This window comes from Neolamprologus multifasciatus, chromosome 14 (assembly GCF_963576455.1).
Source record: "Neolamprologus multifasciatus chromosome 14, fNeoMul1.2, whole genome shotgun sequence".
Lineage (NCBI taxonomy): Eukaryota > Metazoa > Chordata > Actinopteri > Cichliformes > Cichlidae > Neolamprologus > Neolamprologus multifasciatus.
This window is the reverse complement of record NC_140452.1, coordinates 36,782,849-36,804,806: the sequence shown is the minus strand read 5'-3', so window position 1 is coordinate 36,804,806 and position 21,958 is coordinate 36,782,849. Positions and strand designations below refer to the sequence as shown.

At 42.2% G+C, this 21,958-nt stretch overlaps 2 long non-coding RNA genes across 2 annotated transcripts in view; one reads left to right on the top strand and one right to left on the bottom strand.

Moving 5' to 3' along the window:
* Window positions 1–3,935: 3,935 nt before the first annotated feature.
* The window catches only part of LOC146504563 (uncharacterized), a 173,416-nt gene continuing 155,393 nt past the window's right edge, over window positions 3,936–21,958 (bottom strand). Inside the window, exon 2 of the long non-coding RNA XR_014877944.1 lies at window positions 3,936–4,533. This is a non-coding gene — a long non-coding RNA (uncharacterized LOC146504563). The remainder of the gene's footprint in view (window positions 4,534–21,958) is intronic.
* LOC146504572 (uncharacterized) overlaps window positions 14,830–21,958 on the top strand; it is an 89,276-nt gene continuing 82,147 nt past the window's right edge. The window contains exon 1 of the long non-coding RNA XR_014877936.1: window positions 14,830–17,060. This is a non-coding gene — a long non-coding RNA (uncharacterized LOC146504572). The remainder of the gene's footprint in view (window positions 17,061–21,958) is intronic.

Genomic DNA, 21,958 nt, shown 5'->3' with positions numbered 1-21,958 from the left:
TGAAGATTTCTAACACAATGCATGAATCATATTAAAGATGATCAAAAATAGAAGAAAAATCAAACAGATTGTTGGCGCTGACAACCAAACACAAGCTAATTATCTGCTCAAAACTGCAAAGTGAACGTCTCTGTCGAAGGTTTGGATGACAACGGAAAGTCTGTATGTTTCTGACAGAAAGAGCAGCAATGCTGAGTTACAGTAACAAAGAAGGAATATTTGTAACTCCATCCTTTGGATGAGACAGTAACTGTCCAGTAATAGAAGTGGAACAGTAAGACTCAAAAATAATAAATCCAAGGCTCTTAATTTACTTATAAAGGAAGTGGATCTTTGTGATGTATGGAGAGAATTACACCCTCTGGAGAAGGACTAGACACATTTTTCAGTGGCCCATAAGCTACACTCAAGGATAGATTTCTTTTTGATAAACAGAAGCGATGAACATAGAGTCATAGATTGTAATATCGGTATAGCTGACTATACCATACACTTGACTATTCACTTATATAATCAGAATAAGAAATCACTGTGGAAATTAAATACTGTTATTCTTAACAATGAATCTGTACAAGAGATTAAAGAAGAATTACAAGTCTGTATTGCTGACAACAAGGATGAACAGATGGATCCAACAATACTGTTAAAGCAGTAATTCGAGGGTATCTGATATCAAGGACTACCAAATATCAAAAAAATGAAAAAGCTCACACAACTCAAATTAGAACAACGATTAAGGGATTTAGAAAAAAACAGCATACAGATTTGAGTGCCGACTTGGCTGAAAGCATTAAAGATGTAAGAAAACAACTAAGCGATCTGTCTATGGAGGAAATAGAAAAGAAACTGAGACTCACAAAACAAACATTTTATTTGGTTCCAAAGCAACCAAAGTACTGGCTAAACGGTTAAAATCAATACAAATAAGTAATGCAGTTAATAAGATTAGAGATCCAAACACCAAGGAACTATTATATGAACCAATACAGATAAAAAATATTATAAAACATTGTTTAATCAACCCGACCAGAAAAACAGACAAGAAATTGAAGAGTACTTGGATCAGTTAGACCTTCCTTCTATTGGGACAACTCAAAATGAATTTTTAACTAAACCAATCACTAAGGAAGAACTGGATAAGGCAATAAGGAGATTGAAATCTAATAAAAGTCCAGGGAGTGATGGGTATCCCAATGAGTGGTATAAGACTTTTAAAGAGGTTTTGGCTCCTATTTTGATAGATTCTTTTAACTGGACATTAAAACACACTAAAACTCTTCTTGGAAAGAGGCGATTATATCAGTCTTACCAAAAGAAGGTAAAAACAAGGAAAACTGTGACTCTTATCGCCCAATTTCTATCTTAAATGTGGATTATAAATTATTTACATCCATAATCACAAGACGCTTAGAGCTGTTTCTCCCAGATCTGGTGGATGAAGACCAGACAGGGTTCATTAAGGGGCGACAGACACAAGATAGTTAATAAGTTAATAAAGAGAAAATCCCAACAGCCTTAGTGAGCTTAGATGCTGAAAAGGCCTTTGATAGAGTCTCTTGGATATGGGCTTTAACAGTATCTTCATCGAGTGTATACAATCCTTGTACCACAGGCCATTGGCTAGAGTTAAAATAAAGACCTGACAGACAGTTATGAGCTCTTCAGAGGAACCAGGCAGGGTTGCTGCCTGAGTCCAGCCCTTTTTGCTCTGTATATCGAGCCTTTGGCTCAGTATATACGGCAAAGTGCAGACTTAAAAGGGTTTTAGTTTGTAAAATTGAACAACGAATAGGTCTCTTTGCAGATGATATAATTATATACCTACACGACCTTTCCTCGGTTGATTAAAGCATTAAAATATTTTGGCAAAAATTCAGGATATAAATTAAATATCGTAAAGACTCAAGTACTTTGTCTGAATTATTTCCCCAAAGATTCAATTCAAAACGAATATAAACTAAAATGGGACTCAAATAAGATCAAATATTTAGGTGTCTATCTAACTAGCGAAATAAGTTCACTACGAGGCGAATTATGTAAAGATTAGTAATACAATCCAAAAAGATTTGACTAAATGGGCTCCGCTTGTCATGGACCTCAGCTCAAGAATAGAGGTAATAAAAATTAATGTGCTTCCTCGACTACTGTATCTATTCACTTCATTGTGTTCAGTGTGTGAGTGTGTGAATGTGTGTGTGAATGGGTGGATGACTGGATATGTAAAGCGCTTTGGGGTTCTTAGGGACTAGTAAAGCGCTATATAAATACAGGCCATTTACCATTTACCATTTACCATTGCCAGTCCATATACCAGATGCACAGTTTGGTAGACGGGATAAATTAGTAAATAAATAAATTCGATTTAAAATACTCCAATTAAGAAAAGAAAAAGGAGGACTCGCCCTCCCGAATTTCAAGGAATATTTCTATGCAGCCCAGCTGAGATATATTGTTTACTGGTGTTCTGACCTCAAAATGGAAGCATATGGAGATAAACTATTGCTTATCATGTCAACCACAAGCAAGATTGGGAGAACACAAATCTCATTACTGAATTCACTATTAAACTCTGGATTATAGTGAAGAAATACAGAATTATAGAAGACTGTAAACTGCTGATTTGGCTCGCATATTCTCAAAAATTCCAAAGTGGACAATGGGATAGTACATTTTTAAGATGGGTCAATAAAGGAATTACAGCAATCTGCACATTAATAGACGGGACAACATTCAAATCCTTCGAGAATCTACAGAGACAGTTTGGACTGGATACATCAGATTTATTTAGGTATTTTCAATTAAGACACTTTTACAATACAGAAATTAGGAAGAAGTTCTTGAGAGAAGGAAGCCATATAATAGAAATAATAACAGGTCCATCAAGAATTTTATTGAAATTATATAATGGTCTGCAAAATTTGAATAGGAATGAAACATTATACATCAAACAAAAGTGGGAATCTGAATGACATCTTGAGCTGTCAGAGGAGGACTGGCTCACACAGCATAATCCCACCAGCTCGAGACAATGGAGAGAATATGGCAGGAAAAATGTGATTAGGTTCTTTATTACTCCTTATATCAAACGCAAGCAGCTGAAAACACCCCAAGGATGCTGGAGATTATGTGGAGACTGGGACGCCAATCATTCTCATGTGTTTTGGAAGTGTAAAAATTAAGGATGCACCGATACCGATACTGGTATCGGGTATCGGAGCCGATACTGTAAAATGTGTGTGTACTCATACTCGTAAAAGTTAACTGATACCATGAACCGATACCAACTTATTTCATTAATCAGAGGGTGGCTTGTCATTTCTTTTGTAGTTTGTTAGATTGGCCACTAGGGGGCCAATTATTATTTTATTTATTATTTATTTTATAATGATTATTTTGTTTGTTTGTTTACAATATGGACACTCTGCAATAATTTAAAAGTTTATTTTATTCTCAAACCTAATTTGTATTTATTTTATTCCAAACAGAAGTGTTTATTTATTATTCTGAAAGCTCGAGACAGTGCCAATAGTTCAGTGATATTTTGTAAAATTACAACGTGGAGACTCTGCAATAATTTAACAGAAGTGCTTATTTTTCACTTGAAATTTTTTTGTGGTCATTTTTATTAATATTTTATTTATTATCAGCAGAGAATAAAATAAAACCTGTCTTCCAATTCATTGCATGTGTGTGTGTGTGTGTGTGTGGTAGAAGTATCGTTTTTTGTACTCTGTATCGGCAAGTACTCAGATCCAAGTATCGGTATCGTATCGGTTTGAAAAAATTGGTATCGTTGCATCCCTAGTAAAAATATCAAACCTTACTGGGAAAGCATTGCAGTAACAATGAAGAAAGTGCTGGGGTATGACGTGCCGCGTGAGGCACGAGTAATGTATTTTGGAATATGGGAAAATGTAAGAAAGGAGGACCATTACTTTAAAGGCAAGGCAAGGCAAGGCAAGGCAAGTTTATTTGTATAGCACAATTCAACAACAAGGTGATTCAAAGTGCTTTACAGAGACATTAGAAACAAAAACAAATAAAAAGCATGATTTAAAATTGATTAAAACAAGCAAACAAACTAACTAATTAACAAACAAACAAACAAACAAACAAAACAGTATATAAAATCAAAACAGATAAAATCAGAACAGTAGATAAAATCAGTAGTTAAAATGTAAGTTTTGAAATTTAAGCCTAAGTGTGGATTTGGTGCTTTATTCAAATGCAGCTGAGAACAGGTGAGTCTTCAACCTGGATTTAAATAAACTGAGTGTTTCAGCTGATCTGAGGTTTTCTGGGAGTTTGTTCCAGATATAAGGAGCATACAAGCTGAATGCGGCTTCTCCGTGTCTGGTTCTGACTCTGGGAACTAATAAAAGACCGGATCCAGATGACCTGAGGGATCTGGAAGGTTCATACTGGGTCAGGAGGTCACTGATGCATTTTGGTCCTAAACCATTCAGAGCTTTATAGACCAGCATCAGAACTTTAAAGTCTATCCTCTGACGGACAGGCAGCCAGTGTAAAGACCTCAGAGCTGGACTGATGTGGTCCACTTGTTTGGTCTTAGTGAGGACTCGAGCAGCAGAGCTCTGAATGAGCTGTAGTTGTCTGACTGATTTTTTAGGTAGACCTGTAAAGATGCTGTTACAGTAATCAAGCCTACTAAAGATGAATGCATGGACTAGTTTTTCCAGGTCCTGTTGGGACATCAGATCTTTTATCCTTGAAATATTCTTGAGGTGATAGTAAGCTGATTTTGTTATTGTCTTAATGTGTTTTTCTAAGTTTAGGTCTGCATCCATCACTATACCTACATTTCTCTCCTGGTTTGGGGTTTTTAGGTGTATAGATTGAAGTTCTCTGGTGACCTGTAATCGTTTTTCTTTGGCTCCAAAGACTATTACCTCAGTTTTGTTTTTGTTTAGCTGGAGAAAATTGTGGCACAACCAGTCATTAATTTCCTCAGTGCATTTACCAAGAGCCTGTACAGGGCCTCGGTCTCCTGGTGACATTGTGATATATATTTGTGTGTCACCTGCACAGCTGTGATAGTTTATTTTGTTGTTCTTTATAATCTGTGCCAGTGGGAGCATGTAAATGTTAAACAGAAGGGGTCCCAGGATGGAACCTTGGGGAACTCCACATGTGATACTTGTCTGCTCAGATGTGAAGTTACCTGTTGATACAAAGTATTTCCTGTTTTCTAAGTATGTTTGAACCAGTTTAGTACAGTTCCTGAAAGACCTGCCCAGTTCTCCAGTCGTTTGAGTAATATGTTGTGGTCAACTGTATCAAATGCTGCACTGAGATCCAGTAAAACTAAGACTGACATTTTTCCACTGTCTGTATTCAGACATATGTCATTAAACACTTGGTCAGAGCAGTTTCAGTGCTGTGGTTCTGTCTAAAACCTGACTGGAAGGCATCATAGCAGTTATTCTGTTTTAAGAAGTAATTGAGCTGTTGAGAAACTGCTTTTTCAATGATCTTACTTAAAAATGGGACATTTGAGATCGGCCTGTAGTTGTTCATTTGTGTCTTGTCCAGATTATCCTTTTTCACTATAGGTTTGATTACAGCAGTTTTTAGTGATTCTGGAAACACACCTGATAATAAAGAGAAATTGACGATCTGTAACAGGTCTGACTCTAAAGTCTTTGAGACCTTTTTGAAAAAACTTGTTGGCAGGACATCTAAACAGCAAGAGGAGGAGTTCAGTTGACCTAAGATGTCCTCCAGGTCTTTGCTGTTAATCGGGTGAAACTGTTTCATGGTGTTTAAACAGTTTTTCAGTGGACACAGTACATATCCTGAATCTGCTGTTGATGTAATTGCTTGTCTAATCTTTTGGATTTTTTCTGTGAAGAATTTGGCAAAGTCATTGCAGGCCATGGTCGAAGTTCAGCTGCCACTGACACAGGAGGGTTTGTTAGCCTGTGTACTGTAGAAAATAAGACCCGAGCATTATGACTGTTTTTGGTGATGATGTCAGAGAAGTAGGACCTCCTTGCACTCCTCAGTTGTAAATTATAATTGTGAAGTTTCTCTTTATAGATGTCATAATGAACCTGGAGGTTTGTTTTTCTCCATCTGTGCTCAGCTTTCCTACACTCTCTTTTTTCATTTTTCACTAGTGTGGAGTTTCTCCATGGAGACTTTTTCCTTCCAGAGATAACCTTCACCTTAATGGGAGCAATTGTATCCATTACATTTAACATTTTAGCATTGAAGCTATTGACGAGCTCATTGACTGAGCCTCTGGACAGGTCAGGTGTTAATGGGAAGACCTGGTTAAATATCTCACTACTGTATTCAGTTATACACCGTTTTGTGATCACTGCTGTTGATATATTTGTGTGAGCTGAGATTTTACTTTCAAAGAAAACACAGTAATGATCAGACAGGCCCACATCAGACACAGTAACCTCTGAAATGCTCAGGCCCTTGGAGATCAGTAGGTCAAGAGTGTGTCCTCTATTATGTGTGGCCTCTGTTACATGCTGAGTGTTACTCAGGTCTTTAGTCTCTTTGTCCTGAGGGTTGTCCACATGGATGTTAAAATCCCCAACAATAATTACACAGTCAAAATCAACACAGATCACAGACAGCAGTTCACTGAGGTCATTAAAAAGTCTGTGCAGTATTTGGGAGGCCTGTAAACATTAAGAAACACAACTTTGGATGGGCCTTCAGCTCTAAAGCCACATATTCAAAAGACTGCAAACTTCCAGGAGACAGCTGCTTACATTGAAATGATTCATTAAATAAGACAGCAACCCCCCCCCCCCCCCCCCCCCCGCTCACGCTGGCCTCACTGATAAAACTGTAGTTAGGAGGGGTCGTCTCGATGAGAACAGCTCCACTGTTACTTTGGTCCAAACAAGTTTCAGTTAGAAACAAAATCAAGGCTGTGCTCAGTGATTAAATCATTAATTAAAAATGTTTTCCCAGCTAAAGATCTAACGTTTAATAAAGCCAACTTAAGTGTTTTAGAGGCATTACTTGTCCCCTCGTGTTTGGGAGCAGTCTGTGGCACACGAGGTATGTTTACTATATTTAAAGGTCTTTTAGAGTGCAGCTCTCTGTGTTTTGACCAGGCCACTCGTCTCCTTCTGTCACCTAAAAGTACAGAAATGTTAAAACCTTCTAGTAAACAGGGTCCCAGCTTCTCCTGGGAAAAGTCACCACTGCCATAATCCTCGCAGCCCGGACGCTCCACACATCACACATCAGACTGCGGAGACAGGGCAATGTAACTTCGATTGCTCTGTTGGGGGCGGGGCTTGATGGCGAACCTTTGGCTGCTCTCATGGGGGGTTTATGGGGGACAAAAAGGGATTGGGCCGGGGGGTAGATCTGAGCCCAGCATTGACCCGCTCCATCATCTCCTCAGTGAATTTCAGGTGTGGGGAGGAGGGAGAAAGGGAGGGGGAGGAGGGTGATGGCCTGTCAGGGGTTTGGGGGACTGGGGAAGGTCGTGGTCCCTGGTCCTGGCTGTTGGTGTTGTTGAGAGAGTTGGAGGCAAATAGGGACCCCTCTTCCTGCCTCAGGATGGCCCCACCTGATGCTCCTCCCAGGTGGGGGCAGATGGAGCTCCTCCTCAAGGTTTCTGCTGGGCTTTGTCTGTTCTTGCAGTACTGTTTGTTCCTCTTTATGAGATAGCTCTTCGTTTATCTCAGCCTTGGCACCAAGCACAGATGGATGACGTATAACAGGTGAACAGTTTCACCCCTGACTTGTTAAAATTAAATCCATTTTAAACAGATGCCTGCGTTCCCAAAAAATATTAAAGTTGTTGATAAAATGCACGGAGTGTTCAGTACATGCTGATATGAGCCATTTATTCAGTGCAGACAACCTGCTGAATCTCTCGTCTCCTCTTCTGACGGGCGGTACAGGTCCACTGATGAATACAGCTGCATTCAGAGAGTTTACAGTATTTAATAATCCAGTAAAGTCCCGTTTCAGAACCTCCGACTGTTGTTTGGACGCATCGTTTGACCCTGTATGCAGAACAATGTTTGTCACAGTTGGATATTCATCTGCAATTTGAAGAATTCTCTCCTTCAGGTTGTTGATCATATCCTTAGGAAAGCAGAGGACTTTAGTGTTTTTACCGCACATCCTTTGTACATCCTTTACGGCAGAGTCACCCACAATCAGAGTTTCAGGCCTTTAGCTTTCCCTGTGGCCTTTTACTTTTCAACAGATTTTCAGACCTTACTTCGCTACTTTTAGATGGATGGTTGTCCGATATAGATCCGGGTCCTTTGATAGTGGAGCAAATCTGTTCTGCAGTTTCACATTCAGTTGTTTTGGAGGTTTGTTGTTAACCTTCCTATTCACGGTTGTCCAGTCCTGTTTCCTCTCGTATACAGGGGTAGAAGAGCTTCTCTGTCTCGTAGGAAGTGAAGGCCAGTCGGTTTCAGAGATTTCAGCTCGCTGTGCTCTGCCTGTGATACGTCCTCCCCCTTCCAGGAGACATGATTTATGTCTTGGTATTGCACCAAGACAGTCCAAGGGGGGATTATCGCTTGAGGATTTATAATAGTGCACAAAGTCTACTTTCTTGGTCATGTTATCTGTGCTCCTTAGCTGTGTACTAGCTTGCTCATCGCCATTGTTTTGAATCAAAGGCAAGGTTGTTTCATTTCCACACAGTCCATTTACCTCCACGTTTACTTCTAAGCGATGAATTTTTGTCTCCAGTACTGCAATCTTCTGCAGGAGGCTGTGGTAGTCATCTGTGGAGAGGGAAGGCATCTTGTTGCTAGTTAGCCTAGCGGTTAGCACCTTTCCAGGCTATTGAGGCTGTTCGGTGCCCAGACGCTGTAATCAGGCTTCAGCTGTGTCTAGGCCACAGACACACGGAGCGCTGAGGATAAGGTAACTGTAAAAATGTTGCTGTTTCTGTTAAGAACACTTTCGTCCTAATGATCTATAAGTGTCCAGAAGCTATCGCAGGTAAGCTCATACGGAAAAAAGGGAAAAATCAGCATAAAAATCAATAAAAATCAATAAAAGAAGCAAAGCATTTAAAGAGCAAAGAGATGAAGCGTCCACACTCACAAAAGGGGGAGGAGCTGTTGTTGTTGTCAAGCAAAAAGGTAATAACAAAAAACTGCATGTACATGTACTATTGTTTGCATGTTCTATAAAATTGGAAAAAGTACAAAATAAAAAGTAAAAAAAAAGAAGTGGAACAGTAAAGTTAACATTTACTCACTTCACACTATGTTACCGTGTTTTACTATCATTTACAACCTTAATGTATTGTTTACAGTGTAGAGCCATCGGCTTCACCCCAGAGGAAAAATACTGTGTATTTGTAGCTCCAGCCAAGAGATTAGATCAAGATTTGCAGTTGATTGTGTCTCATTAAAAGGCCTGTTTATGAATATCAGTCAGACAAATGCTCATCTGTGTCTGAGCCTCCTCGAGTTTGCAGTAGGACACTGTGATAAAACAAACCCGGGGACCTCGGCTCCTTTTAAACATCCAAAGCAATTATTGGAGAGCAGTGAATCTTTGTGATCTAATAGTGCTCTCGTGTTCTTTTTGAGCTTTTAAACTAATTCCTGATTGATCGCTAATTATCGGTGACGGGGTCTCTAGAGGGAGCTGGGCCCCCTCCCTTCTTTTACCACCAAGTACGAAGCAGCTATAACTTTCAGAGACTCTGCTGCTTCCTGTTGCAGCTCGATATTCTGCAAGAATATTAATCGTAGCCTTTCTTTCCAATAAAGAGGGTGGCGCTTCCCAATCCCAATAGCACCTGGTGGATGGTGCAGTAGTCTGGGAAGCAGCTTCATTGATCTCAGGTAGTTTGACTGTATCATAATTTCAGGTGCATGTCCATACCAATCAGCTGTTGAACTTTCCTTCTCAAGTCCAGCATCAAGTGAGTCCTGCTGCACTTTTTCTCTGTATTGAAAACATGGAACTGATAACCTTCTGTGTTAACGACAGAAGCGTCTCTTAATGGCACATCGATTGATGTTTGCTGTTTGGATGTGAATCGCTCTGCCAACAAAAGCATTAACAAAGAGGATCATTGACGACAACGTATTTATTTCTTTCAAGGTCGGATCAATCGAGGTGCAGGTTTTGTCTTGGAAATCTATTCCTTCAATTTGCACCGTGCAGCAGGATCCAGGCTATAAAGGTGGAGGCGGTGTGGTTGTGCAGCTCAAAGCTGCTTTAACCGGAGAGGCTCTCTGAAGGAAATGCCGTCAGACTGCAGACCTGTGAAGGTACGGTCATGGCTTTGTGATGTGCAACGTTCGGAAAGGTCAGTTTTTATGATTATTACCATCATCTCATAATAGCCCTGAGCCAGCTGACATCACTGATTGCTCCTCTGGGAAGTTTTTCAAGTGTAACGCCCCAAAACAGGCTCCTTCCTCTAAATGACCACATGATGTTTCCAGGTTTGTCTTTCTGTCTGAAGTTGTTTTATTTTAACTGTAAATTTGGTGAAACAACTATCAGCATCTTTACTTTTGGCACAATCCTCTGTAAGTAATAATGAAAACGATTTCAGGATCAAAATATACTTAAAAGTACTCAATCTCAAACATACCGCAGGCCATATTATTTCATAGATAGTCCCATTAAAAACAGGCACAACAGCAGTGGAGGCGTCTACTTTACTGACTCCAGTTAGTAGATGTAATGTCTACAGCCGCCTGTACTGGAAAACTAACCACTGCTGACTCTGGTGTCTAGATTGTCAGCTGAGTTGTGAGAAATCAGCCACAACAGTCAGCTGGTGTTACGGGGAAACGAGTGAAACACATCGATGGATAAGAATGTGTGAATATTCTTATCTTTGAAACTCATTTTCAGCTCCGTGCGTTTCTCTTAGTAGCTGTGCAGAATTCACATCTGTTTTCATACTGGAGCTGAGTGCTGTCCCTTAAGTTATTTGACCTCCTCTCCATTTGTGGCCGGCCTCCTCGTGGGGGTAGAGTGGATCAGTCAGAACGTCACTGGTTCAGTCCCTGACTACTCCATTTGCACACTGAAGCGCGATACTGGCTCCAGTGCATCTGTCAGAGTGTGAGTGTGTGCATGAATGTGACTGAGTGAATGAGTGTAGTAACAAGTGCTTCGAGTGTTCAGTTAGAAATTCACTATATACGTCTCAGTCTGTTTACCATTTCATGTCCTAGCCTTCCTCGGATTTGCTTTAAACTCTCCTCGGTGGTATTCCTCTAATAATAATAATGGATTGGATTTATATAGCGCTTTTCAAGGCACCCAAAGCGCTTTACAATGCCACTATTCATTCACTCTCACATTCACAAACTGGTGGAGGCAGCTACGGTTGTAGCTACAGCTGCCCTGGGGCAGACTGACAGAAGCAAGCTGCCATATCGCGCCATCGGCCCCTCTGGCCAACAGCAGTAGGCGGTAGGGTGTCTTGCCCTTCCCTGTGGCACTCTGCTTTGGGGTGTGCCACAGGGATCTATTCTTGGGCCGTTATTGTTTTCATTGTACCTTTTGCCTCTTGGTGCGATTTTCTGAAAGCATAAAGTGCCATTCCATCTATACGCTGATGACTGCCAGCTCTACTTACCTTTTAGTCATTCTGATAGTCTCCAAACTCGACCTCTGCTTGACTGCCTTACTGATGTCAAAGCATGGATGGCAAAAAACTTTTTACATTTTAATGATCGGAAGACAGAAGCGATTTTATTTGGCCCAAATCGTTCTTCTCATACTCCGGATGTTGATCTTGCAGCTTTGACTTCCCAACTAAAAAGTTCGATCACAAATCTCGGAGTTAAAATTGATTCTGTTTAAAATTGATGACCATGTAAACGGGTTGGTAAAATCAGCATTTTATCACCTCAGACGTTTATCAAAGGTTAAGCCCTTTCTTCCCAAGCGTGACTTGGAAAGTGTTATTCATGCCTTTAATCTAAACCTCACGTTTAGATTATTGTAATTCTCTTTTAATAGGGGTTGGGCACTTTGTCACGCTTGCAATTAGTGCAAAATGCTGCAGCACGATTTTTAACTGGCAGAAGGAAATTTGATCACATCACTCCGATTTTGGCCTCTTTACACTGGCTTCCAATTGAATTCAGGATCCGTTTTAAGGTCCTTTTATTGGTTTTTAAATCTCTAAATGGTCTGGCACCTGTTTATTTGTCTGACTTGTTGAAGCCCCACGTCCCCACTCGTTCCCTTCGGTCAGCTGAGCAGTTGCTGCTTTCGGTCCCAAAGTCACAGCTGAAACTTAGAGGAGACCGAGCGTTCTCTGTTGCCGCGCCGATGCTTTGGAATAACCTTCCTCTCCATGTTAGACAGGCTACATCAGTGCCAGTTTTTAAGTCTTTATTAAAAACCTATTTTTATTCCCTGGCTTTTAACTCTGTGGGTAACTGATGTTTTTTATTGTGTTTTTAAATTTTATTGCTATGTCTGGTTTTATTACTATGTGCATATTAGTATTGTACAGCACTTTGGTCTACCAGGTGTGTTTTTAAAGTGCTATATAAATAAATAAATGATGAGGGGTGGCTGTAGCTCAGGTGGTAGAGCAGGTCATCTACTGATTGGAAGGTTGGTGGTTCGATCCCTGGCTTCCCCTAGTCTGCATGCCAAATATCCTTGGGCAAGATACTAACCCCAAATTGCTCTCCGATGCATCCATCGGAGTATGAATGTGTGTGAATGTTATCTAGAAAGCACCTAGAGAAATGTGCTTGTGCAAATATGGGTGAATGCACAAGTTGTGTAAAGCGCTTTGAGTGCTCAGAAGAGTAGAAAAGCGCTATACAAGAACGAGTCCATGATGATGATGGACACAACGACCAGGATAGAGAGCCCAGGGATTGAACCGGCGACCTTCTGGTTACAGATACGCTTCCCAAACCCCTGAGCCACAGTCGCCCCGTCACCTCTAGAATGACACGATGACACAGCCTCATTGATATTCACAAAACATCCCAAACTGTTCTTTGTACTGACTTTCTTTTTAATAAGTACGAGTATACCTTTCTCACTTTTACAGTGGAAAAAAACATTGGCTGGAGGAGAAAATGATTGTGTACGCTGCAGTATGTCTGAAAGCCAGAAGGAGGCACTAGTGCTCCACACACTGGCTGATTCTATACATACAAGCGGTTCAACAGCGAAACACAAGAGGGAAATGTTGAGCTCCATCCCGTCTCCGAGTCTTCAGTCCTGCAACACACCTACCCAAAACTATCAGTCAGTTCTCTGCTGATAAACTTGAAAATAAAAGATCTTGTTTCAGATGGAAAAACACATACGGAGGATACAGGGCAGTGTTCAGATATCATTATTGCTACTGATACTGCCAACGTGGCATTAATAAAGATTGCTTATCAACGGCTGGAAAGAACAGATCCATACTTTCACAAAACCAATTTGTTGTTTTATCGGTGGGAGTTATTTAACATCAGCCCGTCTGACCAGCTGTTTGACCTTTCGCGACATGCTTTTAGTTCAGCTCGTTTAGAAATAAATGTCAAAAATCGTCAAAGGACCTTGCAAAGAAAAGCGTCTGGACTTCTTTAAGTTACTCGAAGATGTTTCACCTCTCATCCGAGAAGCTTCTTCAGCTCTAAGGAGTCCAAAACCTCAATCCGACAAAGTCCCGAGCTCATTGATTAAATTAAAGGCACAGTCCAATAGATCCATAGATAATAGGATGCTTTACTTACCCAAAACTGATTCCTGAGGTCTGAAGATCCACCGTGTTCATGATCTTCAATAATTATGAACAAAAAATCCCTGAAACATTTTCATCATTGCTGTGGTAGGCTATGGTGTGCTGTATAAACATGCAGTGTTTGAGAATTTAACAGTAAACTCATTGATTGGACTTTCACATCTGTTAGAAAAGTGATCATAGTGAGCCAATTTTCAGCACAGGATACTGTGTGAATTTCCTGTTTCGCGCCAGTAAAATGTGATACATTTTACATACATAATAAATGTTCTTAATTCCAAACTAGTCCCTTGTTTGTTTGTTTTTTGTTAAATTATAGGACTAAAGCTGTTACCTGCAAATTTAAATCATGTTTTTATTAAGTACTCGGTATCGGCGAGTACTGAAATGCAAGTACTCGTACTCGTACTAGTTTCCAAAATAGTGGTATCGGTGCATCCCTAGTATGCTGTATAAAAATGCAGTGTTTGAGAATTTAACAGTAAACTCATTGATTGGACTTTCACATCTGTATGATCATAGTGAGCCAATTTTCAGCACAGGAACGAATTTCCTGTTTCGCGCCAGTAAAACGTGATCAATAAAAAGCGGCAGCGGCATACTCCATGCAGGCGCCACACTGCTTAGCAAGTTCAACATGTCTGTGTGTTCTGTAGCTACTTGTTATTGGTTTATTGACTGCAGGAACGAGAAAACAAACAACTGACTCGCCACCATTATTGCTTTTAACCCCCCCGCCCCCGCACTTAGCGTTCACTCGCCGCACTTTAACGAGACATGTGACACGTCTGTTTGCACAGGAGCAGGTGGATGGTCACTGTTCATCTATTGCCTGTAAGCAGCTTGTCATTCGTGGCCTCTTCTGATGGAGGCAGCAGCGGGCGGGTGGTCGTCAGAGGGGTTAAAGTTTGTCTGACCCGCTTTATTTCATTTTCCCGGCTGGTTTGTGGGGGCTGCAGGTCAAAGTCTGAGAGGGCAGCCAAGCCGGAGTTAATGTCAGGGCTTTGTTTGCTGCTAGGTCCTTCATCGGGATAGAGCCGAGCCAGACAATAGCTGGGATCACAGGTCAGAGCCGGTGTGAGAGGGCCGGTGTATGTACGCTGTGTGTTTCAGTCCGGGCAGGATGCTGCAGGACCACAGCTCACTTGTTCCCACAGAGGTTGATTATTTAAGCTTTAGATTTAGATGTTTATGGGGAGTTATTATTTAGTATGGTCAGAGATTATATAGAACCAATGTGAGTATTAGACGCTGATATGTGCAAAGAAACCCAACCCTACTGGAATAGACTGAATAGAGTTTAGACAAAGGCCCGACTGGGGTCAGGATTAAGTCTTGAATGTCATTCAGAGACTCCGTTCTTCCTGGATCTGTTTTAACTCTAAGTAGCATGAGCAGGTTGAACGACTCTGCTGACTGAAGCATACACTCGAGCGGACTTCAAACAAGCGGCTGAGATGCCTTTTCTATTTTCCTCTGGGTATCCTGAACATCCGCGGGGAAAATGAAGGCTTCACTTCTAAAACAAAGCTCTGGCTTGATTGCCTAACGCTATGCAGTAATCTGTCCTACGTTTACTTTTTACATGCTTCACACTTCAGTCGCTGCGATGTGCTTGGCCGAGTGTGACGCTGCGAATACCTCCCAGGAGGGGCTGTTTGAAAGTGCGCGTCCATATCTCCAGACAACCAAGACAGCGAGTTCTGGAGAAAGATCACGTCGCCTGCAGGAAGTTGTGAGTGTGGTTTGAGAAGACACTTTGCCCAAACTGTGTAGTAACGGTGGTTTCGTCAAGCTCGTCTATCGTCCTCCCACCCCCACGCTCTATCCTCCCATCAATCGACCGGCACATGTGGCTGCGACTTATCCAGCCATGGCATTGACCCCTCTATTCATATTGACTGGCTGTTTCTCATGACCTCTTGACCTCTCGGGGTCAACCCTGCAGCCGTCTGGACCTCCTCCTCCTCCTCCACCTGGCTCCTATCTCCACCCCTCAGATGCTCCAGATGGATTACCCTGTTGTCTCAACAGCACGGGTCCCTGGCTACGGTTAGAAATGTGTTTTCTCTGAATTTGTCTGCAGACGCCGCGGGAACTTTCTCTGCCTCGCTTTCATTGCCCGTCTGCCGCTCTCCGAACTCGCTGTCCTCGTTCCACAGCCTGGTTTTGATACATGGCGTCCTGATGGTTTGCTCGGGAGAATCTGGGTCAGTGTGGGGAGCCTGAGATAGCACAGGCACGAGGCCGGCTTGCTGAAGAAATGCGTCACACAATGCCGTCCAGAGATAGAGAAAACAACAGTGCTTTAGAGATGTCAAGAGTCCACATACCTCACGTAGGTGTCAGAATGCTTGAGGTCTGCAAATATCACCATCAGCGATAAGGCGCAAGAGAGCCGGGCCCGAGTCCTTGAATAGGATGTCACACGGGTCCAGATAATATTTGATCTGCTTGGCGCAGAAGCGACGCAGGAAACTGTTTATATGAAAACATTTCATTAGCAGAAGTGAGTGCGGCTGATTTGTGTGTGATCCTGAGTGACTCGTCCATTCGTTTTGGATTAAATGTGACATAACTGAAGTCCAGACATTATTGAATTACATAGATTGGAAATGTTCAGCAAGCCTACGATATTTTTGGCAGCAAAATCATCGAAGAGAGCGTCGTCTTTCTGTCGCAGCGGCCGTCCCAGTACTTTTAGTTGTGCTGAAGTTGTGATATTTTTCATGCAAAGTGGGGCTTGTCCCGTGGAGCTGAGTGGACTTTGGACCTGCACCAGCAATCCCTGATCCCTGCTCAACCGAGCTATAGGGAGAGGGGAGGGAGGGGCTGTGAGAGAGGTGGGGGAAGGCAAGAACGAGAGAGGAAGTGAGTGTTCATTACAAAGTGTGCCACGGTTGTGGGCATGCCCAGTAGAGTTCGACTCACAGCCTGAAATCCAGCCTCTAAATTTGAACAGGAGGGAGACTGAGCAGACTTTTGTTGCTGCTTTCTCTCCCCGACTCTCCCGCTCGCCCTCGCTCTCTCTCACAACATATTATTTTTCCCCTCCTCCCTCCATTAGTGAGTGTGTGTGGAGAGATTTGCGTTTTGCTGTGGAAGAGCGAGAGGACGTGCAGAATGATACAACAAGGGAGAAGAGAAGTAAAGAAAATAGGAGGAAGAGGACAAGAAGTGGGACAAGAAGGCAAGAGAGAGCCCACGTTTCTCCACCAGCGAGTTTCACCTCAAACAGAGCAGAGGGACCAACTTCAAAAGGCAGTCAGGAGGGAGCTGGAGTGTGAAACGTGAGGAGAGAAGAAGATGAGAGGCTGACCGGCGCTGTGCTCGCCGTGCTGTCCAGGTCAGTGCCCAGAAAAGGCTGAACAAGCACTCGCTCTTTCGCTTTGCTTGGTTTTTATGCTTGCAAACTCCAGCAGTGTGCATCCAGTGTTTTTCTTGTTTACCCGTGTTGTGTGCATGCGTGCGTGTCGGTGGGGAATCGTGCGACCGATTGACAGCCTCTGCACCGTCTCAGCACCGTCCAACCGGTGTCGCCCGCAGCCGAGCCAAAGTACAGAAACTCCAGCTGCTCCCTTCAGCGCAGCACATGGGAACTGTTATAGCTCAGATGTTCACATGCATACACGTGTTGAGGGAGGACAGAGTCTGAACGTAGCCACGTGGTTACAATAAGGGAGAAATCACAGAGCACTCACTCGCGCGCTGAGCTGCAGCGCAAAGACGGGATGAGATTTTCGACAGAAGCCGTTCCTGTGACGCTTGGATGTGTTTGTTAGATCAGCCGTGGTCTTTGTACACACTGTAATTACACATATACCTTTTATCAATGATGGCATCTCTGGCGTATCCCACCAAGTAGAGCTACAGTTATGTAAGACAGAAAATAGAGCTGAAAAAACTGTTATTTTATTTACTAATCAATGGATCCAAACAGCTGATAAATATTTATTAAATTCTTATTATCACATAAAATATACTTCAGCATGTTCACCAATCAATGAAACATCTTTAAATATGTTTCCTGACTAATAATGTCTAATTTCTCCTCTGTGGAAATGCCAGTGTTGTCCAGTATGAAGCAACCCTCGTTAGTCATGAGCTGCACTTGTGTTTAGAGGAGCTGCTGTTGCCGTCTCTGACATACCACACATGCTGGAGCTAACTCTGTGAAGTCCATTATTAGATTCATTACCCATTTAGATATTTAGGGGTTTACAGGAAGTGCTGCTGCAAAATGTTCCTCTGCTGGCCTGTGCTTGCAGATTTAGTGCCTTCATAATTAACATGTTAATAAAACACAACTGATATGTATCTGTGTACTTGGCTCAGCAATGATCTGTGGAGAGCAGAGCTGCTATTAAATATAGAAGATCGGAGAGATCAGATGTGCCTGTTCTTCTTCTGCTTTATTTATCGGCAACGTTTAGATGTTGATGATAAAAACAAACAAAAACAGCATTTTTATGTTGTAACTATTTTCTTTGCACCAATCACACGACTCCACCAAACAAACAGATGGAGGCATCTGTACAGCCAGCATCTCACTCAGAAACATCAGAGAGGAGAAAAAGCTCTGCTGAAAAACATGCACACGTGATATTTGGGTGAGCTGTCCCTTTAAATGCAGACGTCAGATTCATTTGGTTGCTTCTTTGTCCTGCGGTTGATTGTATTCACGTGGAAACCAGCTGTCCGCACAGTTTCTAACTTTCTGCAGTCACAAAGCAGCACAGGTAACATCATGTTGTTGTTACCTGAAGCAGCCAGTGGAGCTTTGTCCAGTGTTGTGTCTATTTTGGTTCTGGTTTTGGGCTCAAGACATAGATGACAGATGACCAGGACACCAAACAAAACTGTGCCAAAATGAAAAATAATAATTTAAGTCACTAAAAATCACAATTTATCTGTTTTTTAAGTTTAATGAGTGATTAAAAAGTGTGCTTTCTGAATACGGGGCTGCATGACAAAAAAGATTTATTTATTTATTTTATTTTATTATTATTGTTATTGTAATGATTATTATTAGTTACATTGTATTTTTTTAGTACCTAAATTCTTCTGTTGCACACCAGCTGGTGTTTAGAGCAGAGAGAGCTGTGAAGGATGAGCTGGGACTTGGTGTGAAGCTCGTTTATCTTTTCTTTTGGACTCATCATCTAACAGGACCTTCCACAGACACAGGCCTGTGTGACTCTTACTCCGAAGTGTGGCTGAGAAGTTTGGGGTATGAGCAGTGGTTTAATTAACGAGCCTACTGAGGAGCACTATGGGAAATGTAGTTTTACAGTTTCTATTTTTTCTTCTTTTATTCTGGAACAAATTGCACTAAATGCTCTGAGTGGATTGTCGAGGCCTTAAAAGCATCGCTCCTGTCATTTCTGAGCAGCAGCAGCTCCACATGGAGCAGCTCAGGAAGCAGCTTCCATCTTTTCATTTATTTAACCAGCACCATGACTCCCTTATTCCTCGGAGACTGGGTTCCCATGCGTAACTGCCCGGGTCTCGCCCCCGACGGCCCGTCAGAGGCTCCGTGATCCATCACACACCAGGCGGCCGTGTTTTCTGAAAGGGCCGTGAACTTGTTACCTCCCTCAGCCAGCTCGCCTGAATGTCAAGCTCATTTTTCTTTTCGTGCGTCCCCTTTCTCTGCTCCTTCCCAGGACTGCTGCTGCATTGAAATAATTGGGCCGCATTCAGTGCGACCAGGTTGCCAGCGCAGCGTTTGAATAGAGATATCGAGCTCGGTGCCACGACTTCCCCCTGACTTCCCTTTCGCAGCTCTTTCCTCCGCCTTCCTCCGAGGTCGTGACGGGTCATCATCGTGACTCCTGCCTCTCGGCAGAACGGCATCCACGGTACATTATCTACAGTAGCTGTGGAGCTGTGTCTATAGGCCATTCTTCCAGGGTCTGTTGTCTGTAGGGTCTCTGGATTCAGCCTGTTCGACATGGCACACATTCAAAACGGTCGCCTCGAGGGGCTTTTATTCCTCCAGCAGAATTCAATCACTTTTCTCTCTCGTCTTTCTGCCTCTCCGCTGAGTTATTCAGAGTTTAATGAGGGAGGGAAGATAAAGGCCAGCTTATGGTTTGCCAGATCACGAAGAGGCCGCCTTTTTGTTTCTGCTGGAGGACCCACACAGCGAGCGCTCATGTGAAATGAGTTTTTTTTTAAACCAGAGGGGAAGGTGATTGAGATGTCTGAGAAAGAGCCGGGGAGTCTGGAAAGGCGCGGGTCATTAAAGTGTCAGAGGAGCTGCAGCTCTTCAAATATTCCTCAATACTTTGCATGCAGTGCAGGACGCAGAGGACGGAGTGAGAAGGGGGATTTCTGAGCAGCACAAGGAGGTATAATCTGCTGCGAGGTATTATGATTATCAAACGTTAATGCACTGGTTTCACTTCAAATAGTTATGCAGCGCTACACCTCCTGCGCTGTGCATCACTGAAATGACTGCACAGGATTATCCCCTTACATAAGAAAGTGTGGGTGGTTTGGAGACGGCTCCTGACAGTGTGGGAGGGCGTCGGACCGGATCCGAGGAAGGCTGACGCTAGGCTGTTGTTGAGGTTCAGTTTAGGTCAAAGTCCATACTACGTATCAGCTGTCAGAAAGTGTGTTTGCTTTACCGGCTGCACGGGCGTCAGCATCTACGCAAGGCTCCTCTGTCTGACATCAGAGAGGTAGAAGGGTTCACGCCTTCTCTCTGTCACCGAGGTCAATGCTGGTCTCTTTGGAGCTCGAGCAGTTGCACCAGCCAGCTGCTGGGGACATGCAGAGTGTCCGAGCAGGTTTGTAGGAGCATTGATTATTTTCACTCCTCTCTGAGGTACACGACTCTCCTGGATTTGTTTTTGTAAAGCTGCTGAAATCAGATAAAATGGGTCTTTGTTGCTGAAATGAATTGGGCTTTAAAATTAAAAGGACGACGCAGGAACTTGAACCCTTTTTGGGTTAGAGGCTAGCTTTAGTGCACAAGACGTCAGGCGGTTCAACTGTGGCCAAACTGATAACCACACCTATTTTTGCTGGTTATTATAACCTCTATTAGTCACTAGCTTTTGTGTTTACTGTATCGTTTTATTTTCTTGAATTTGTAGCAAGTAAATATAAAATGAGTCGGGTGCGGTGTCCAGCTGGGGGACTAGCAGGTGTTTTTGAGTGTTTCTTAATGGGCCGTGGTTGGTATTCATCCTGCAGCCTTCACCTGCAGATGTCGGCTTTAAAAGAAAGAAACAGCGCCAGCTCATTTCAACTACAAGAGGACTTAAAAGTCCGTTATGTGCCAAAGCCACAGCCCAGTTCTTCAATTTCAAAACAACACATTTAAATCAAATCTAACGTCGTTGTCATTTTGCCAGTTTGAGTGAAATTCGGCCTGGTGTTTGATCCTGGTGGCCAACAGGAAGGAAAACAAAACAAAACTCTCTCTGGTTTTGGTTCTTATAAGAACATCATTTACTGACCTTTCCCAGGTGCTCGTCTCGCAGATATTACATTACAGACTAAACATTGTAATATGTGCCGTTGGTGGAACACCCACAATGTCACACATTAAATATTTAATTATTAAAATTTGAACCTACTGCCACGTCCTACTTCATTCTGAAGTCTGACTTTGTTTGATGTGAAGATATCACGTTGCAAAATCTATTTATAAGAAATGATTCGATTCCTGTAGAATTACAGTAGAAATGTTCGGCTGATCTGTTAGTGTCTGTTTGCAAAGGACAATAATTAGGCCGTGTTTTTATTGTGCTGCAGGGAAGCTTTCCTGGAGCGCTCAGGCTTTTATGAGCGGATATCCTAGTAATCATAAAATAATAAAAAGCTTTTACAGTGAATGTATTTCCCTAAAATAGAAGCAGGAGAGAGAGAAGGATCGGGCCTGAATACCAAAACATCCCGATCAACATAAAGCTGTGTTATACTGAATGCATCAGGAGGAAGCCTGAGTGCATCAGTGTGTCCTGTATTACTGACAGATGTTTCTGCAACATTTTAAATTACATTTGGAACATTTATCTGTGCTCACACTTCATTTACAGCCCACATCATGGAAACTGCAGCTGTTCATTAGGCTTTTAATAGTTTTGCAATTTTCATTAGTTTTTATTTTTATTTAGTTTTGACTTCAGATTTTCAATTTTATATCAGTTTTAATTAGTTTTTACCATTTGTTTGCTAGTTTAGTTTAGTTTTTATTTTTTTGAAAATCAGTTTCAGTTATAGTTTTAG